This window comes from Amblyomma americanum, chromosome 1 (assembly GCF_052857255.1).
Source record: "Amblyomma americanum isolate KBUSLIRL-KWMA chromosome 1, ASM5285725v1, whole genome shotgun sequence".
NCBI classification, from domain to species: Eukaryota; Metazoa; Arthropoda; class Arachnida; order Ixodida; family Ixodidae; genus Amblyomma; species Amblyomma americanum.
The window spans coordinates 436,915,616-436,937,361 of NC_135497.1; the positions used below are offsets into that span (position 1 = coordinate 436,915,616).

Sequence of the window (21,746 nt, forward strand, 5' to 3'; positions counted from 1 at the left end):
TGTGTGTGTGTGTGTGTGTGTGTGTGTGTGTGTGTGTGTGTGTGTGTGTGTGTGTGTGTGTGTGTGTGTGTGTGTGTGTGTGTGTGTGTGTGTGCGTGCGCGCGTGTGTTTTTCTTGTTCCTTAATTTGAATTTGATGTCTCCGCTCACTTCCTACACAAATAAAATATTCGTTTAGTAGAGCTACTTATTCGAAAGTAAATCTCATTGCTTCCATGTCAAAAGCCGTTTTTAACTGGGCAGCCATTGTAGGCTAAGACGCATTAAGGAGCACTCTCAGAGATGATCGGTATTTATTTATAGAGTATCTTCACACAGAGGTTGTTTGGGAACGCACGTTAGGCAAATAACGCTCTCGTGTAATGTGCATGCAGTGGTACCGTCCTTCATGGCAAGTAAGTCGACAATATGTATCCTGCCCCGAGGTAATTATTTCCGAGTCACTTGGCGAATCAAGGAATAACGTGAACATGTAAGAATAAAAGTTCTGTTCAGTGGCACAACTCCGCTTTTGTAAACTATATTACGAAATAGAGGTAACCGTTTATGTCGCCATTCCAAAGCGAATGGCTCCGCACAAGACCGTAAACTAGTGCAGGACTGCTTCCACTCCGAAACAAGAGTGTAGGCCGCAAAAGATGGATCACCAGCAATAGAATTAACACATTTAAATGCGCCGCATCTGGTTATCTCGCTCTTTTTTTTTGCAGTTTTGCTTTCTGCCACCCGATCCTGAAAGTTGGTTAGCTGACTGTGCGGAAGATCTTGAATTGTGATACCATTGAGATTTTGTTGCAGTGCGCTTACGAATCTGCCGGCTGTTTCTGTGTCCTCATTTCCAAGCGAGAGCAAGTTGTCTCCTACTTTTTAGCTAGCGCGCTATCGTCGCCGCACACCCTTACGTCTTTCCTTGTGGCCAGAAACACTGGCGTTGTAACTTCACATCCTTTTGTGCGAGAGCCCGTGAAATTAATTTTTGCTCTTAAAGTGAGCAGGAGCCTTGTCAGTGGCACTTATTGCCTTGGCATATATATGGAGGCGTTTTTGTGAAAGTGTGTTTTGACTTGGAGAGAACCAGGCACGCAGCGCTGACTCGTTGCTCATGTCGTCGGAGTTAAGGACTGATCTGTATGTCGAATTATTTGACATGGCAACACTCCTAAAAACGATAACTTTTTTTTAGCCGCTTGTTGACCTGTGCCCAGAATATTCATCTTTCTGGTATTAGGAAGCCCATCTGCGCAATTTCGCATATCTCTGTTCTAAGTTTCATTTAAATCGACTATGCTTGATCAAAACGGTGCTAAAGTATCTTCAAAGCGCTGTATAATTCTGGTCAGAAGTAAAATTTCCTTGAAATAACCTGAATGTGCTGCAGAATTCTAGCTAGCCTTAGCCAGACCTGTAGAAGTCGCCAAAAAGAAATCTTTTTCATTGTTTGCTTTAACACCGAAGCTAAACATGAAATACATGATTGGCAGGTAATTTCTGAGATCCTGCTGGTAGGCGAACTTATAAATTCAACCACACTCAGTCAGTACGCAGTAGAACTAGTTACGTTACTCTTTTTAAAGGAGAATATGAAGTCAAGGTAAAAAAGAGAAATTGTCTGCAATACGCATTACTTTTAAAGTTAAACAAATGAAGGTATTTCACGCATATTTTAAAGACAATCGCGGAGAAGTTCTTTTTGTCAAATCTTCAAGTCAAATTAATTCTTGTGACTCGCGCAATTTTCGAATTTTGAATAATTTAGGATGCATATAAATGTAAACTTACCCGTCTGCAAGTACAAATTTTGCCTATCAATATTAGGAAGGGCTGCAAAATTCTGTGGAAAAGTTTCAGCGTCATGATGCCCTTCCATCTTTTCCCCTCATCGTCTTGACGTGTGCTTTTTGGAAACGCTTTAATTTTTCACCACTGTTTCCGAATTGTTCACACTGAAACTTCAAAAGAGGAAAGTCTTTTCAGCGATTCAAGCAAAAGGCTTCTGCGTAATCCATAAAAAAGATTAGGGTTGAAAAAAATTTTATATTTAGCTCTACATGGCTTGAAACTTGAAGTCTGTTGAAATCGCAACAGCAACGGTTCGCACCTCTGGTAATAGACGATTGTTTTCAAGGAAGGCTACAATCTTTTTCGCTCGCAAAAATAACGTTCATTTCTTTGTCTCGACACATGTGCGCATCACACATAACAACTGAATTGAAAAGTAATAACGGTCATAGGTTCTCTATTAGCCTACTTAACTCAAACAGCTACATAATCTGATGACTACTGTTTATCACCTTTCTATGCAAAACAAAAACCTTTAATCTGTTTCCACGCAAAGGGCACAAAAGCTGTTTAAAATGTAAATAACTGCTACTGAGAGCCAGAGGAAAAAAGTGTAGTACACGTTTAACGGATTTATCAGCAAATCATCTGTGATCGCACCCTTACTGGAAATGTACTAGGTAATGTCGTATTCTTACATAAGAAAGTGTTTATTTAATGTATTACAAAAAAGAAGTAAAGTTAAAGTATAAGCGCGAATGATGATGTGCTTGCCCAACACGTACGAATAATAATGAATAACGAGTGAACGAATAACTGCAAAAGGAATAAATGGTATTCACTTTTCGTTTTTGAAACTGATGCCTTTTCACAGAGCGCCTTTATTATCACGCATCAGAAATCTGAGAATTGTTTTTGGCACATTTCCTGAAAACATTAAAACTGACGACGTTACTCGTGATTTAAAATACGTGATGCACAGGAAGTCTCAAACTGCTAGCTAGTTTGCACGTTACCTCTTGAGTAAAGTAATAAAAACAGTGCTTGCAAGTCTCCTAACGGACTGCATACATTTACCTTATTGTCACTGCATGAACATGAATTTTCTTTAGGCAACTCAACGGAATAAGAACTAACATATTTCACTTAAACTGATGAGCACAGAGCACTGCCACAACTTTTCGGTATTGACGGTGGTGATTACGGGTGCCCCCTCTTTTGAGGAATCTGCCTCCATCACGGAACATCCCAGGCAAGAGACATCATGGTGCCAAGCAAAATGAACACTTGGAAGAACACTGCGTGAGCGCACCCACGAAAGCTCTCTCGCGCAACTTTTGTAGTCGTGAGGGTAAATTTACAACGCATCTTTCCGCGTATGTTGACAACCACCTGTGTAGCTTTTGCTTTTGTGCATCTGTGTGGCGGCTTTTTCCACTTGGACGCTTTTTTTGTATAATATCTGGTGGTTGGACTCACTGCTGGAAATTCTCGTCTTTGGCCTTATTAAACGTGGTAGCTGCGGTTTAAACGGATGCTCAAAACAAGATTATCCAATCGTTTTTCTGAGTAAAATTTTATTCTGTGCCTCTTTCTGGGCACCTTAGTGTAGGCCTGGCAGCAAAAGAAGCAGTTATTACCTAGAAAATAGAAAACTTTCCACCACTAGATTCAAACCTGTGACGTTTTCACCGAACATACTCCACGATCTCCATTATGAAATAAATGGGGGTGCGGGCTAGCTTCTGAGATCAGTGCCCCAAAAAATTTCAAACGATCAGAGTGATCCATGCAGGAGAGTATGCGTTAACATTAGTGTTCCCCCTGAAGGGGACATGCGGCGTGATCCAGTCCATCAGTCACCGTGTGTCAATCCGCACACCCTCTCCACTCGCCCGATCAAATCCAGCGATCACAGTGTCACAAGCCGTACCCCTTCGACACTCTCGACATACCCTCGACTCTGACTGGCGACCACGGTTTCCCTCTCACTACCCGTCGCCTCTCTCCCCTTCCCCTTGTCCTCTCTTTGCTAACGCTGATTCTGCTGATTGCCAGCAGACGCACCTTTTCGACTGCGGAAACAGCTACGCAATATTGAGAATCGCCATCCGTCGAATATAAAGACTATTTAACCACACGTACGGGATGGACAGTCAATAAGAATGTTCCGCGAGACATCTGAGAACCAATAAGAACTACAGCTGGCCGCAAAAGGTTGCTTTTTAAATCTGCAATATTACATATTCTGGCAATTTCTGCAATTGGCGTCCGTACTGAACGCTGTTAGTTTTGCTACTCCAGTACTCTTCTTCTTAGGCAACATTTTGGGCTGTACTCGAGTTATGCATGCGGCTTTAAGATAACGGCAGCTGGTTGTGCTCTCGAGCAAGGACACAGGGCTGAGGGGTTGAGTTTTTTTTCATGCTGAAGGTGAATCGTACCGGATGAAACACCCATTCCTCTAGATAATTCTGCCCCGCTTTCACTGCATCAAATTTTTTTCCGATCGTTTTATTCCGTGCTGTAAAAGCACCACCCCCCCCCCCCTCCGAAATTTTGAGACTTGTTTGAGAAAAAAATGTCCATTCTTTATGTGAGTAAATACTGTAACGCCATCGACTGACAAATTGACAATGAGCGCAGAAGTCCAATGGCGGAATTTACTCTGAACAGGGATCCGTACTGGGAGCTGTTCGAGGACCACCTGAACAGTGCAGGCAAGTGAAAACACTGCGGCTTGCTGAGTTCTGGTGTGCCGCTGCAGCACGATAATGCACAGCTCGTGTAACAACGTTGAAGATCACAATTCTCCTCGTGGAGTGTTTGCCAAACCAAGCCTAATCGCTCGGCATAGTGCCTAGGGCTGTCACACTTTCCAGCCTCTTAAAGATCCGCTCCGCAAAAACGAGTTCAGCATGCTCCATGAGATGCAAGAAGCGGCGTGCTCGTATTTCAAAAAGTACCTTTTTCCGGAATCAAGCATCGGTGAAGTGGTGGCGTACCTGCATTTAACGCGCTAGGTAGCGCATTCAAAAATAGAGAAATGTATTTGGCCTTGCCAGGCATTTATTTGAAGCAAAAAATAAATAAGCGCACTTTTTGCCTGCCCTTTATATGTGGAAAGTCGGTTCTGCAATTATGTTAGCAATCGATGTAGTACCAGGTGCAGAAATTAAATTATTCAATTTTTTTTACACTCTGTATCATGGGTGCTACTCCCAGAATTTCATGGTTAATGCATGACTATTAGTTCCACCTCTGGAAAAGGTAATTGATTCTAAACATCTTTGATGATTGCAGTGTTACAGTTTTCTGCGACTGCAATGCTTTCTACAAAATTCTGTATGTGCTTGTTGCTTTTAGCCTACATTTCCATCATCAGACCGAAACTTGAGTATGCATGCACCGTCTGGAACCCTTACATAAAACGTTCGATCCCGACCGCGGTGGTTGAATTTTGATGGAGGCGAAGATCTAGAGGCCCGTGTGCTGTGCGATGTCAGTGCATGCTAAAGAACAACAGGTGGTCGAAATTTCCGGAGCCCTCCACTACGGCGTCCCTCATAGCGTGAGTCGCTTTGGGACGATAAACCCCCATAAACCAAACCAAACCTTACACAAAACATATCATTGAGGCACTGGAATTGATCCAGAGAAAATATGTACTATTCATATTTAATAAATACATTCTACTGACTCCCCAACCAGTCTCATGGCGCAACACAACATAGAGGCATTGCAAACACGAAGAAAAATTCAAAGATTGAATTTTCTTTTCTTACTCACAAATGACAATCTCTCCATGAGCCCTGATTTATTTCTTAAGCCGATCACAATGCGACTAACACGAGATCCTCACAAGAAATCACTGACACCGTATAGCGCTAGAATCAATGCTTTCAAATACTCATTTTTTTCCTCACACAATAACTCAATGGAATGACCTCCCGCCTGGGGTACAGTTGATGTTTCGCGAAGTGTAGCTATTTAGTTTAGTTTTGAAGTACGTAAATTATTAGCGTGGAGAAAACAACTTATACAATACAATTTACAATATGTCCACGGTGCATGCATTATCAGCAAAGAATGTAAAGAGTAAATATGATGCGGTGAAAAGTAGAAAATTTTAACCAAAAACAGGTTTCTGCTGCAATTGACTGCTTGAGCTGCGATTGATTGTGCAACTACTCAAGATTATGTCCCTAAAATTTCATTCTCGTGTTGCGTGCAGAAGGCGAGAAATTCAATTTTGTTGAAACGTTGGGTAGCCCGCCTCTGGAAAGCCGCTCGACCAGAACTCATGTCTGCGTGTGCGGTGTTTTTTGGCTATTAAAGCAGTTTCATCAAAAATCTGCGAACTAAAATAAGGCACCAAGAATAGCATCGCATATCCAAGAATTTCATTCACAACATAAAATTATGATTCTTTTCTGACAAATCTTCAACGAAATACTTATTTGACAGCAAATTTTGAGACTTTTCTGAAGGTAAACGTGTCCAAAATGACATTCTGCCTCTTCGAAGCTCTGAACGAAATTTTTAAATTCGCGATTTGGAACTGTACCGTCCGTCCAGAAAAAGTCTTCAGTAAAGGGCAATGAAAACCAAGATTATGTAGCAAACTCGTCAATGGCCCGGTATCTCGTAATGTGTGTAGTTTTTTACTTAAGAAAATGACGTTGTAAAGAGTAGTCGCAACACAAAACAAACAGGCGTTAAAAAAAAGGCATCTAGTTGTGACATATTTGCAGAATCGTGAATTCTTGAGTACTGGCGGCGTTCCAAGACTAACCTATTACACAAAGATGAGAAGATACCTGCTATACTCTGTACGATAGCTTTTTCATAGGTATACTCACTTGGTATAGAAAGGTATAGGTATATAAAGTAAGGCCTTCACAATTTTACTCAGATTGGAAAAATGAGTGAACATTGCGCACTTTAGCTCCACCTCCCTCTTGAATAGCGTGCGGCCGATAGCCTCAATCCTTCCTGGCCAATGATTGATAGGTGTGCTTGTCACTACAACAGCCACCTCGTTTCTTTTGACGGCCATATACGGTTGCTTTCATAGAAACTGTCTCCCTTCGACACGAAGTTTGGTCGCTGCCCTACGAAAAAGTTGCTCCTGCTTGCGCGATCTTCGAAGGGATAGCCTGCATTCCGTTTCCAAACTGCCTTAGTGGTGGTATTGAAGGTGTGCATGAACTGTGGTTTCGTCTTTCAGTTACAACAATCACTGGTATTGTCTTGAGTTAACGCTCGCCTTTATTCACGTTTCTATGCTTGAACCAGTGCAAGAAGAGTCACGAAAGAAAGAAGGAGGGCACAGACTGGTTTGTGCCTCATTTTGAGAGAACGGAGATTTAAAGAGTAGCATAAACTGCTGGGCGAGTTGGTTATTCATGCTGTAGCAAAAATTCATGCTCCATTAATGTTCTAGCACTGAGCTGAAGAGCTTGAATTTCTGGACGCACATGAGTCAGGAACGACGACGGGGCACTGTACTCAATGCATGCATTGTTTTTATTTTTTTTCTCGTCAAGACTATGAAGGTGCTCTGCTTAAAAGTGCCTTAGCTAAGGCCCATGCTTACAGTATCGTGCTGAAACACAATTTGCCACGTGTCTGGCGGAGCGGTGTGTCTCCATCGTAAGAGCGAAACCGTTTTGAGCCTAACAGCATTTTGGCTGCGAAGTCTTCCTGCCGATGGAGAAGCTTCCAGATCAAAGAAAACATATTAACTCTGAGGAAGTGTCGTTGAACCACCGGCGTGATCGCACAGAAAAACAACAGGCGGCTGTTCCCCCAGTCGTCGGAACCCCTTCGCGTCGCCGGCGGTTATCAAACGCTCACGTTCAACTCGTTCCTGCGCCAACCTCCGGTTTCTTCCTCGGCGATTCTCACCGGCGATAACAAGCGCAGAGTGGAATGGGGAAATCCCCTTCCGCAGTCACGTAAATACCTCGGACCCCAGTGGCGCGACTCCAATGTCAGCCAAGAATAGCGTGTCGGTCAAGGTGCGATAGCCGCGAGGTGACCCACATACGCTTCCTCATGGCGCTTTTTCAGCCGTCGACGCTTCCGCGGTGCAGTACTCGCCCATCGGGCCGCGGCCGTCCACAACGCCGTGCGAAGAACGCTTCCGTTTGCACTGGCGGATCCTGCCTTGAGGCCGGCTACATTCAAGCCGCTCAGTTCGGTGCCCCGCTTAAAACTGAGGGCCAGGAACGCACCCCATCGCGTTGCGGGCATCCAGCCACAGTTAACTGCACGCAATCAGTGGCAGGTCCGAAACTAGCGCCAGCCAAGAACCAACTACCTGCTCAGGCAAAGCGTCGTCCGTACTGTTCGCCCACGAATGTTCCATACGAAACGACGCAGAGCAATTATCGACGCTGAAACGTGTTTTCTCAGTGGGTGGTGCTCCGAGAGCATCAGTTTGCCGAGTGCGGGAACTGGGCTACTATGAGCCGAGTGGGCAACACGTGGACGGTTCTTTGGTTCTTTATTTAGTTAAAATCCACCAAGTGTATTCAGACGTTTCTTTTTTTTCTCAGCGGTTCAAACTATACTACAGTAAAAGCCGCATCTTTCGTGCCGAAAACAGTGACGAGCGGCTGTGCGTAAACTCTTCGCTGGTAAGACATAGGGGGCCGGTGTACACGTGTAGAACGCCTTGAAACAGCCGAACCACTTCCTGATACTCAGTGACGCCCAGCGCGTTCCGTCTAATGCAAGCTGACCGTGTAGGTCGCTCACTATAGCTCTCTGGTGGGACGAAAGAAGTGGAAAAACCAGAGGAAGCACGCAAGCCCTACTGTCTCGCTGGCCGTGCGTTCACCGCACTGTCCTGAATGATGCAACGCTAAGTGGATATTTAGTGGGGCAGAATGCCGTCAATGCATTATGAACCCTCATGTTAGAATGAGACTGCGAGATGAATTGGGCGAATGTTTGGCTACGCGTCGTTATGTTCGCCCAGGGAAGGCCTCTGCACCTCGACTTTGAAGCAGAGGACGACATTCGGAGAATTATTCAGCACGTTTTTCATCGTCTGATACTTGATATTCTAAAAACGCGTATGATGGCGCAAAGAGAGAAAACAAGCGGCACAAAAGCAGCTTTTACACTGCTCCTTTCCCTAGTATTGTCCAGCGAAACGTTGCTAAGGACAGTTTGTTGGCGTAGATAGCAGCGTTAGCTGGGAAAATACGAGGATAATAAAAGAGCAGAAAAGGCTATAAAGAAAACTACTTATATTGCACAGAGTGATCTAAGAGTATGGTGAAACGTAGTAGGTACTGTAACACACCATAAACATAGTCTTTTAAAGATATTCTAGGGCACTAAAGCAACTTATTTATATCTCATTTAACATATACCTCATAAATGAAAGCTTGTGATCAGTAAGTCCTGTTTGAGTGAAGCATATGTCAGTGCCCGCGACCCTTCGCAGTATGATCACTTTATTTTTTGTGTAAAATACTTATATCTGTAATAGTGGTGTGATTTTCTAGATTTGTATTCATCGAGAAGACATTTTACCTGCGAGGTAAGAAGCGTACCTGCGAGGTAGGTGATAATATGTCACGAAAAAGTAATAATACAGAATGCAAAGTAAATCACACCTCTGCAATTTACCGCAGCAGGCTTCCTCCATTAGTAGACGCTTGCAAATTTTTCGCTTTCCTTGCATCGGTTTATGACAGCAAGTAATCCGTAAGAAACAAAAACAGTCCGCGGTTAAGAAATGCGTTGCTCTTTTTCGAAAACGAGGTGCAATGCAGAGTAATTTGCATAAATAGGAAAAAAAATTTACTCAGAAAACTTCTCACTATTTATTGCATTGTTACATTTTGCGTAATCATATCCAACATTCTTGCACAAAAATTTTGAACATTGAAAAATTGTAAGGTACTGTTATGGAAATATTGAAGGTAATGGTCCAATCTTCCGGTGTGCAGGAAAATATTTCTTTGAAAGTTTGTCCATCACTCACATCGAGCAGTTAGACTGTCATATAAAACCAGTCGGAAACGCTTCTGACGATAGCAAAAACGTTAATAGCAAAAAAATGCATAGTGGTGGTTCAACAGCGCAAAAACACACACAGACCAAGTAGGAGACGAGACACACAAACAAGCGCTCTACTTACAACTAATTTTTTATTAGGAAGAAGAACGTCAAATATGCATTCACGAAAAAACAGCGCACATGCGCAATGTCAACAAGACACCTAGTGATAGTAGATGGTAAAACCGCTTTAAAACCACGTGTGCATCCGCAGGACTGCTACCGACTATGTAGCATATTGATTTCTCGAGGCTATAATGTAACAGTTGGCGTACTCACGCATCCTACACTTTTTCTGATAATATGAAATGCCTCAGCTACTTCCCGAGTGCGCTGGTCAGAATGAGCGAACAGGACATCAGTATCATCAAAAATCGGCGTTCATTTGCACGTGAAACAATGTTTAGCTAGGTTCGTTTCTTTCTTTCTTAAAGAATTAGCGTGCTCCATGAGGCGCACGTTAACGCAGCAGCCAGTCTGGCCTAGGTATGTAGTCCTCAGGACAGGGAAATTTCATACACTACGCCGGTCTTGCAGGGAGCATATCTATTTTCATGATTTATGCTGCGAGCAATTCCTCTGCGCCCTTCATGCCTTCTTTGAACCGCCGCCCCCACTCTTTCTAGCTTGTTAGGTGCAGAGAACAGAAGCTTAAACCCATGCTTGCTCCCCACCCTTTTAATCCGGTGCGACAGCTTGTGGACATATGGCATAACCACTACCGTTCTTCTCCCTTCTTCCGAACCCTTTTCCAGCCCCGAGGTACTCGCAGACGATTTCAGGAAACGGCGGACTTTCTCTGTACTCGAAACGAGAACTGAGTCCGGGAAACCAGCTTCCCTGCACCTGTCTGCCTGGGTTAAGAGGCTGGGCATCATAGTATGATAACAAGATTTCTTTACTGCCATACCTAAGCATCCCGTAACGATACCACTTTTTACAAGCTTTGAATGTAAGGACCTGTAAATCAAAAGAGGCTTTTCACTCCTAGGTGAATACTGCCAACAGACATCGTTGTGTTCGAAAGACAACTTTAAATCAACAAATTGCAAGAGTGTTTCCTGAGGGACTTCATGTGTGAACCTCAGCCCCGACCCATTCCGAGCAAAAATATCAAGAACATTTGACACAAATTCTGGATTCACGGACCTAGCCAGCATCAGGTAATCGTCCACATAACGAAAAATGCGTATGCAACAACCGGCTAGATCAGTATCAACTTTCATATCAACCCGGCTTAGATAAATGTTACTGAGAATGGGGCCTACCCTCGCACCTATGCACACACCCAATTTTTGCTTATAAAGTCGGCCATCCCACTCAACAAGCGTGTTACTCAAGTAGTAGGATAACAGTTCCAGAAAGGATCCTGTTGTGATTCGACACTCATTTTGGAACAAGCATTCATTGTTGTCCTCTGTGATACATTGCTGAACATATTGGATTAGTTCATAGTGTGGAAAAGAATAAAACAAGTCAAGCACATCGACGCTAAACCATCACATAGTGTTGGGCTCTCAATTCGGAGGAAATCAGCTACTGCCTCAGAATTAGGTACGAGAAACGGAACCTTTACGCGAAGTGACGCAAATGTTTGCAAAGTAGGTAGACACAACCAACTGCGAAAAATGGTGCTCAGAGACGATTGCCCGGGAAGGAGCGTAAGGCTTGTGCGTCTTAGCACTGAAGAAAATTTCTAGCACCGAGTGTTCAGCTTCCTTGACTTTCTTTACGGAATTCCTGTGGAACGTCGTCCGGCCTTCTCTTCCCAAAGCCAAGAGGCGTTCTTCTGCGGGAGGGAAGCTTTTGGTACTTGGAGACATCGCCGTGGATCCAAGGCTTCCACACACTTTACACCTTGGACCGAAGTTTTGCCTAGAATCGGGCATGATGACTGTCGAAAGGTTGGCGCTTGCACGAGATGCCTCTTCTAAAGCCCAGCTGCAGATCGACCTAAGTGCGAGTCAGAATGCATTGATGCCGTTTCTAGATGCGTTAGTTCAAAGGGGAAGTCTAATAAGTTTCGCTGATTAGTCAACTATCTGTACGATAACCGCTTGCGCACAGTCCAGTCGGATAAGGAGGGTTTCTTTGTAGTAATGTCAGAGGACCACTTTTCTGAAAAAGGCCCATGAAGCAGTTATAAAGAACTTCAAAAGTGTCACTAAGAATCTCGCTCTGAGCAAGAAGAAGGCGGTGACTATACTTCGGAAGTTTAAGCCAGAAGGTATAGCAAAGAAAGTGAAGGAAGCGGAACACTCGGTGCTAGGTATTTTGTTTAGTGCTAAGACGCAAAAGCCTTACGCTCCGTCCCGGGCAATCGTCTCTGAGCACCATTTTTCGCAGTTGGTTGTGTCTACCTACCTTTACAAACATTTGTCGTCACTTCGCGTAAAGGATCGTACCTAATTCTGAGGCAGTAGCTGATTTCCACCGAAATGAGAGCCCAGCACTATGTGATGGTTTTAGCGTCAATGTGGTTCATTTGTTTTATTATCTTCCACACAATGAACTAATCCAATATGTTCAGCAATGTATTACGGAGGACAGCGCTGAATGCGTGTTCCAAAATGAGTGTGGAATCACAACAGGATCCTTTCTGGACCTCTTATCCTACTACCTGAGTAACACGTTTGTTGAGTGGGATGGCCGACTTTATAAGCAAAAATCGGGTGTGTGCATAGGTGCCAGGGTAGCCCTCATTCTCAGTAACATTTATCTTAGCCGGGTTGATATGAAAGTTGAGACTGATCTAGCCGGTTGTTGTATACGCATTTTTCGTTATGTGGACGATTACTTGGTGCTGGCTAGGTCCGTGAATCCAGAATTTGTGCCATATGTTGATGATGTTTTTGCACGTAATGGGTCGGGGCTGAGGTTCACATATGAAGTCCGTCAGGAAACAGTCTTTTAATTTCTTGATTTAAAGTTGTCTTTCGAACCCAACCATGTCTGTTGGCAGTAGTCACCTAGGAGTGAAAAGCCTCTTTTGAATTACAGGTCCTTTCATTCAAAGCTTGTAAAACGCGGTATCGTTACGGGATGCTTAGACATGGGAGTAAAGAAATCTTGTTATCATAAAATGATGCCCATTCTCTTAGCCCAGGCAGAAAGATGTAGGGAAGCTGGTTTCCCGGACTCAGTTCTCTTTTCGAGTGCAGACAAAGTCCGCCGTTCACTGAAATCGTCTGCAAGTACCTCGGGGCTGGAAAAGGGTTTGGAAGAAGGGAGAAGAAGGGTAGTGGTTATGCCATATGCCCGCAAGCTGTCGCACCGGATTAAAAGGGTGGGGAGCAAGCTTGGGTTTAATATTCTGTTCTCTGCACCTGACAAGCCAGAAAGAGTGGGGGCGGCGGTTCAAAAAAGGCATGAAGGGCGCAGAATTGCTTGCAGCATAAATCATGAAAATAGATGTGTTCCCTGCAAGACAGGCGTAGTGCATGAAATTCCCCTGTCCTGTGGCCTTACATACCTAGGCCAGACTGGTTGCTGCGTTAACGTGCGGCTCATAGAGCACGCTAATTCTTTAAGAAAGAAAGAAACCAACCTAGCTAAACATTGTTTCACGTGCAAATGAACGCCGATTTTTGATGATACTGATGTCCTGTTCGCTCATTCTGACCAGCGCACTCGGGAAGTAGCTGAGGCATTTCATATTTTCAGAAAAACTGTAGGATGCGTGAGTACGCCAACTGTTACATTATCGCCACGAGAAATCAATATGCTACATAGTGGGTAGCAGTCCTGCGGATGCACACGTGGTTTTAAAGCGGTTTTACCATGTACTATCACTAGGTGTCTTGTTGACATTGCGCATATGCGCTGTTTTTTCGTGAATGCATATTTGACGTTCTTCTTCCTAATAAAAAATTAGCTGCAAGTTGAGCGCTGGTTTGTGTGTCTCGTCTCCTACTTGGTCTGTGTGTGTATTTGCGCTGTTGAACCGCCACTATGCATCACAAACTAGCCCAATCTGCAGTTTTACAAAAAAATGCATGCCTGCCGATGGGAGATTGGCGGACATATCAAATGTTAGAGTGAAATCTGACAATATATGAAAAAAATTGTGCTCATGAGCTCTTTCGCGTTCAAAAAGTGCTTTTGTCCAGAATTATTTTGTATGTTTGTATTAATTAACTAAAGCACACTTATGATGCGGGGACACAGTGTCGGTACAGCAGAACCTTTACTTATTTCCGGCAGGACACATAAGCTATACAGACTGGTATACATATTCTACAGCACGGTCGATTTTTAATAAATCAATCGCATAACTATTATTGCACGAAACAGTGTCACAAATGCAGCCCCACTCTGCCGCTATCGTGCAGCCACAGATGACACTTGGACGAGAGTGCTCTCTGAGCGGCTAGCACAGTCCTCGTAGTTCAGGCCTTGTAGCACAGAGGGATCTGTACAAATTACCGGTTACGACATGCTGCGACAACAAAGCCACTGTTCACCTCTAGAAACGTCCATCATATTTCAGTGAAAGAAAAGTGTTGCTTTGTTGAGGTGGAAGTCATCACAACTTGCTTAAAAGAAACCTTGTGGCAGCTTCGAAATTACATAATACGCAGCCTAAAGAACCTAAAAGAATTGTCGCCTTTTGAAGACAAGGAATAGCTGCAATATATTCTGGCCGCTTTTCTTCCAAGAATTTTCCTTTTTTTCAAAATTCACGGGAAATAAACTATGCGTTATGTTCTAAGAAAAAAATGACAACAATTACATCTCTTTTGATTGATCTCGAATTCTGGTTTCTTCGTGTTGTTCTTACTTTCATGACAATTACCCATCGATCCACATTTTGCGGCCAAATTAAACGCTTTAGCAGGTAAAAAAAGGCTACAAATGTGTAACTACATGCAATTGCAAAATAATTTTCAACTAAGATGTTTGGTTTGGTTTATGGGGGTTTAACGTCCCAAAGCGACTCAGGCTATGAGAGACGCCGTAGTGAAGGGCTCCGGGAATTTCGACCCCCTGGGGTTCTTTAACGTGCACTGACATCGCACAGTACACGGGCCTCTAGAATTTCGCCTCCATCGAAATTCGACCGCCGCGGCCGGGATCGAACCCGCGTCTTTCGGGCCGGCAGCCGAGTGCCATAACCACTCAGCCACCGCGGCGGCCTTCAACTAAGATGTGCCGTTCTTGCTTTGAAAAATGTTGATTTTCTTGCAATATCCTCGCAGCTCGCAGAATAACGGCGTCATTTTTACGGTGCCGGGCACCTGCAACTACTGTAACACTGGAAAGACTGTTAAAGAATCAAAGCTGCCATTAAAAAAGCACAATTCTTAAGTAACATACGCTGACAGTAGAGGCGCTTAACTTTCAGCAGGAACTGGTTGATGTTTAATGAAAATAACCTCTGATTTAACTTACATTGCATTACTAGAACTACGCTAAAGACCCAAAAAAAATATTAAGTTGGAAACAAGCAAATGCGCAGACCATTCTGAAAAACTTGCGGCTTAGAAGCAAGTTGCTACACCGTAGTCCGGCGATTTCTAGTGGCGAAGTACAATTCGGAAAGGCTGTTTCCGATTAGCAGTCTCAATTAATTGTAGTGTGTAAAAAGATACTCTGTGACAAAACGACGAGAAAATTGACGCAATATCCAAAAACAAGTCCTTAACCACACGGTGTCTATTTACACCATCGCAGCCGCGTACCTTAGGCCATTCGTTTTCACTCGCCGTAGCGAAGCTCTTTAGTGCGTCATTTACGAACTACATTGCAATGCCCGAAAAAAAAATCATATTCAAGACTCCTTGCGCGCTTAGTTCACAAGTACCATAGAAGAGAAGGAATTCAGTTCATTGTAACATCTCTAATAAAAAAGTGGTCTTCTGAGTCGTCGTCTGTACAGAATTGGTGAAAAATAGGTTGACTTCATGTCGACCGGGTGAGCCGCTGAGTGGTTAATCTATGGCGCCAATGAAGCTCCAGATCTTTGAACGGTGAGAGAAACTCCGGTTCCAATTGTTCTTCTCAGGTAATCATTATGGGGCTACAGCAGAGCCATTAGTGGCGCGAAAATTGGCGGGAAAGTGAACCATGTGATATGAAAACATCTGGCCAAGAATGTACAGACCGTGGCAGTGGATGTTGCGCATTGAGCGCTGGTACCACGACAGCAACCGCTCGTTTAGAGCATTTCTATATAAAAAGGCCACCGATTCACAGCAGGTGAGCTTATCTGAGCAAGTCAACGCTGTTCCTTAACTACTAGACATTATTTTTTCACTGCGACAGCAGTACCACTGGCACTTAGCAAAAATGCCAGCGTTATCTGCGCGAAGTTTCACCAGCCACCTACCCACCACACCCACCACAATCCTCGGCCAACGTTCCCACACTAACTACACCCTCCCAAAGCGCTACCAACCTCCCACCCACCTCCATCGTCCACAAAAATTCTGTCGCGTGTGTCAAGCCTCCGCTGAGGTAGAAACATGCATTGCAGTAAGACCATCGAAGTAATCGTGGAGGGTAACTCTAACTACGATCGCAGCTTTCTCGCGTCAGGTTTAATAATCCTCCTGTCTACTTCTTTTTAATACTGCCACGAGTGAATTGTAGGAACTAAACTATTTCTCTTTATAAATGGGATAATTCACCTCTTCTAGCTGCCTTCGCGTTCTCAGGATACAGGCAGCAGAAGACAAGTTGAGCGGAATTGTCGCAAAATCTGGTGTAGTTTATATTGAGACAATTTTTTTCCACCTGCTTGTGCGCTGGAAAATGAGAAATCGTAGCTGTATACTTGCCAGAGCTTCAAAACATTAGCAGCACCTTTGTGAAATGAGCTTGCTTCAGCGGTTAAAAAACAAGGGCGAAGGAATAGAAGGCACGACGCATAACGCTTCTCTTCCTTCGTCCTAGTTTCTTACGCTATTAACCGCTCAAGCATGTCACTAAACAACCCCGCTTGCAATTCTTACTGAAATGAGCTTCATGGCAGTTGCTGAAAGAAATTGAGCTAAACATAGTTCGCCTCCATTACGTGCATATCGTGACAAATGGTTGTAAGTCAGCGACGCGCGAACGTACAAATCATGAGAGGGTTTATCCACTCCCACTATACACATCTACTTGCCTTGCACGCAGTTCGATTTGCTGTGCGGCAGCCCAAGAGGGACTAAACATCATTCCTTGACAACGACTTCATTAGGCATGTGGCACTCGCCTGAGAGGTTTAGCCGCTGCCCAATAATATTTTTTTCGATTGCCTGAGGAATGTCACAGCGCTGCCTGCTACCTGCAGAAGCCAAAGATGCTGTAGGCACATGCCAGCTGAATAGATAAAAACTGACTTGGCTAACCTACAAAGCCTGACGCCGGCCTGGTCGATGTTGCGAACGAAAAAAAAAGAACACCGCGTGAAGGACGGCATGTGTAAAGATGACGCGTGAAAACTAGCGAGCGGCTTCTCTCGCATTCCACCAGAGCTCTGTAGAGTAGCGGAGAGAACTCAACGGACTCCATTTTTACTTGACTAACATTTTGTGCGATCGGTAAAATCCGGGTATAAGACTTTTGTTTCTGTGCGCCACAAGCATCGGCCACAAAGATTGAGCCGGCATTTTCCACTGAATCTGATGAGTCCAAAATGAATAATTCTGTTGCCAACTCATCACGGAGATCTATCGGAAGTAAAGGAAAGAAGAATAGAAGAAGGCTTTGCTGTGGTGAAATTATATTTGTGTTGCACACGTTTTTTAGCCCTGTAGCGTAACCAGTTTTACAGTGCCACAAGTAACTTTTTTTTGGCAGGAAGGTTCATACATTTCATAAAGAAAGCAGTGTGCAAAATAAAAACCAGCGCAGTCATACTCAAAACTAAGAAACGTACGAAAAGGTTGCAAGCATGACGATATTAAGTCCACATTTTCTTCTCTTTAGCAAAACCATTTGTTTCTTTGCTCAATGCCTCTTGCCCGAGAGAAGAATGACACACGGGAGGAGAAAACAAACTCACCTGGCCACCTCCACTGGGCGCAGTGCTGCCAAACGTGCCCCGAATGAACGCGCTCACTGCCCTTGCGAAAACGCGCATGTTCTCGCGGGCACAAACTGGTTTCGATGGAGAGGGAGAGTGCGCGAGGCTTACCCCGTTAGACCGTCTTCTCCCCACTGGGACCAACACCTCCTCCCAGCTATGCGCGTGTCAAGAAAACTGACGCGTGTTACAGCAATGCGTCATATGCGGAACATATGACGTCGTGAAGACCACTCAGGGCTGTTGTACAAAACAACACGGAAAGCAAAAGAGAGAGAGAGAGAGAGCTCGGCGCAGCGAAAGAGAATACAAGGAGAGGATACGTGTTTTGCCTGTGCACTGACGGGTTATTCCTACAGTCACGAAGCGAAGCGTGCAGTGAGGACTTCCCTGTGCACCTGTTTTGTCACACTTGTAGGTCGGTGCCATGGCACAGAATATACGACTGTCGTGAGGGGCGGAAAGCACGCACAACAATCAGCCAACTCGCCGCCCACATAAACACCGTGTGTCTATCAACCAGCGGTCAAGGCGTTAACCTTGGTTAACCTGACCTGACCTTGGTGGTTTACTCACAAGGTGAGGCTACACCTTGACCGGATGATCTGACGAATGTGAGCGGAAGTGAGGCACCATTCTACCGGGGTTGCCATGAGGGAGCAGATAGGAGAATTTTGGCCACGGGGCTCTAATTATAGGAGCTAGGATGATACATTTATACTGCAAAGCTATGCTTGCCTTTTTTTCATCCTGAACAAAAGCTAGAAATGAGAGATATCTTAATCAGGAAGAGCGTTTAAACTTTCCTCGCCACGGGAGCGCTGCCGTGCCTTTACTGCTGACGTGGTGCGGCTAAAGGCGAGCAGCCGCAGTGTCGTCAGCAGGAACGAGCTTCAGTAGCACTATTCTTCAATGGGATTCCCATACGCTCCCTTCGGGTCTTGGAAAATGCGTTCTCATGAAAAGTCCCCTTACACATACTCATCTCCGTGAGGTTTCTTCATGTCGTGGCACTTTAAAATTGGCGCGGTTATCGACAGTTAATTAAAACTTGTTAAACACAATTTTATCCTTGAGAATAAACAATGCTCCATTTAAAAAAAAAACGAGAAGACATTTGCATTATTGGAAGTCGTCTTTCCGGATCATTTAGACCAGTTTACACAGATTACGCTCTGTACGCATGCCTTGCGTCTCTGCGCATCGCTTAAATGTCCATTGTCGATATGGCAGCGTGAAATTTGTGAATGGGCCGTAAGTCCGTCATATCTTTATCTTGACTGTCAGCCCTCAATCGAGCTTTATCCTCTTTCTGACTCTGCATGACCAACGTTCTCAGTAGGCAGCTTTCGTAATTGACAAGGAGTGTTCGCCATTTCTAAAATCGCCCCCGTCGGCTGAGATAGCACCATCCAACTGGACCTAAGTCTCTCCATGTAAACAGTGTTGGAGCTACGCTGCATACCCATGAACACGAACACATAAACGCTTCTATACGAGCTACGCGCAAAGATTATTCTATTTGTCTTGATCATTACGAAGGAATTTCGCATAAGTATTCTGCCACGGCATACTCTCAAGGCCTCTGAACTACGATACCTCAATCACACATTGGCGTCGTCTCACTAACGTGGTTTCGTCAAGTACCACGTAGCGTGGAATGTGAAAAGTGACCAACCTCAGAGGGTCGTGCTAGGAAATGGCGGTGGTCTAGGTAGGCGCCAAAAGTCTTCTACAATCAGTTATTGAGGAAGCGTACCGCTCAAACCATAATCACGTTTGTGGCTTTCTCCGCACCTTTGAGGTTGTTGCAATAAATAATGACAGCTGCAAAGCAGTGGCTACGCTTTCTCCACTGGGCGAGCAGCCGACCAGACAATGGACTGCAGGGCGGCATGGTCAGCGAAACACAGCGGCGACGAAATTCCGGCGTGTCACTAAGCATGAGCAAGCGGGACAAGGAGCCAAAATAAGAGCAGTATCGCGTGCTGTTGTTTGAGCTCTCGCTATGCATCTATGCGGGCTGAAAGACGGACGCGGCAAATGGTCGTGACTGCTTTGAGCGGCTTCGTCGCGTCGGATGGTTTGAGCCCCTAGTGCACCTCTGCGATAGGCAGCGCTTGTTGCGGGGTTGTTCGCCACTTCCCATGCGTGACTGAGTGCGTTTGTAAAACGCCTACGTTTGAAGAGTCAGTATTTGAGAAAGAAGGTGCTGCCGTTGACCAGGTTAAAACCGGTCTCGCAGATTTCTTAATGCATTCAAGAACACTTTCATTGCGATACTGTCAGCTTCAGTTAGCACTATTCAGCGTGAGGCTTTCCCGTTTAGTGAATGGCTGCACGTGTGTACAGCTTTTTTTTTACTGCGTACCCTAAGGATTGCTTGGCAGTTTACGCATGCACGTTGTTCTCATCTCCCAATGGACAGGATCTACAGATGTGGGGCTCATGGACCGTGCTGTCCAGAAGCATAGTGAAGAGACGCGCGCGGTGAAATTATGTCGCTACAGCACGCGTTGCGCCAGTAACTGCTGCCTTCAGCGTCCAGCGTGATGCAAAAAGTAGCGCCGACTGCGGCGCGGCGAGAGACGAACGGCGGACCAGCAAAGTAGGCGCTTACCGTCATCGTCGAAGACGCGGCGACCACGCGACCGCTCCCCTCAGCAGAGTCGCACCAAAGGCGCCCACTTCCTCACAACGGCCGGCTCCATCTTCCGCCCCATGACGTCACGCGCCGATAGCCCACGCGCCCGAGCGCGCCGTATATAGTATCGGCCGCCACGCGGTGTAGGAAGAAAATGCAGAGCAGCTCTTCCTCGATCGCCGTGTTTTACGCGACCGTTTGGTGCAGAATGGACGCGCACAATGAGTGCACGCAGTGCACAGAAAAGGGCGCGCAGGACACGCGCGCCAATTCATTTTTGCACTTTCCTTCATGTTGCTATTCTTGTGGCCAAAGGCATGCAAAGGTTACTGACCGCGGAACAAGCGCGGCGCCTCCCCTGGCGTATCCTGAAAGAACCAAACCGCGAAGTATTCCTGACGCTTAGAACTTCCGATAAGGTTATCGGAGAGGAAAGGTTTCAGGAGGTGATGCTACACACGCCGAGGCGAGAAACCCAATGTCCGGAAAAACGATTCTGTGCGTCACAGTACCTTCGTTCGCTTCAACTGCATTGCGATTGCAGTAGTCACTTGCGCTTGATAAGTAACGATAAAGCGTTGCCAGTCACGAGGACATTCTATTGCCGCTCGGACGGATTGGTACCAATCGTGCCGCACAGGGTGAACTAACTGGCAACGGGTGTAGCAAACAAACCTATTTAGCGCAACACCAAGTTTATTTTCTGTGCAGACCTGTTTACTATACGACGTTTCCTCCCCCTTTGGCTCTCTACCTTGGTTATTTTTATTCGTGCCTTCCGGTGCCTGTTTAGCCAACGCGGCGTCAGTGAAAGGCGTATCCGGGCGCAAGGAGACGCCACAGACAACCCTAAAATTCTTGAGGACGTCCTCAAATGGTAAGAAGGTCCCCATCGCGAACAGGACATTTTGAGTATCTTTTGAGTATGTCCTTTTTAGGATGTCCTCAGTTTGTACTTTCCTGGACTACTTGAGGGTGAAAATGCCTCAAATGTCCAACAAGCATTCTATTGCAGGACATTATTTTGGCATTTAACTGCGATCAAACCAGCTTTATCTCTCGATCTCGGCTCTCATTACTTAAAAAATGCAGGTTTATGAAAAGACAATACAAGAGAATAGTGATATAATACAATACAAAAATACTGTATAATAGTGATATAATAAAGGAAACCATGGTGACCCAAGAAATTATATGCCTTGAAGAAGTGTCTTAAGATACTTATGTTTTTAAG

At 44.9% G+C, this 21,746-nt stretch overlaps 1 protein-coding gene across 2 annotated transcripts in view; it reads right to left on the reverse strand.

Annotated features, from left to right (window-relative positions):
* Positions 1–20,537, reverse strand: part of LOC144115900 (nose resistant to fluoxetine protein 6-like) — a 134,602-nt gene extending 114,065 nt beyond the window's left edge. Inside the window, exon 1 of one of the 2 annotated variants that reach the window (XM_077650532.1) lies at positions 20,489–20,537. The gene's annotated coding sequence lies outside the window, so the exon portion shown is untranslated. Of the gene's footprint in view, positions 1–17,847; positions 17,900–20,488 lie in introns of those variants that run through there. The other variant, XM_077650533.1, reaches the window with a different exon arrangement.
* Between the last annotated feature and the right edge of the window lie 1,209 nt (positions 20,538–21,746).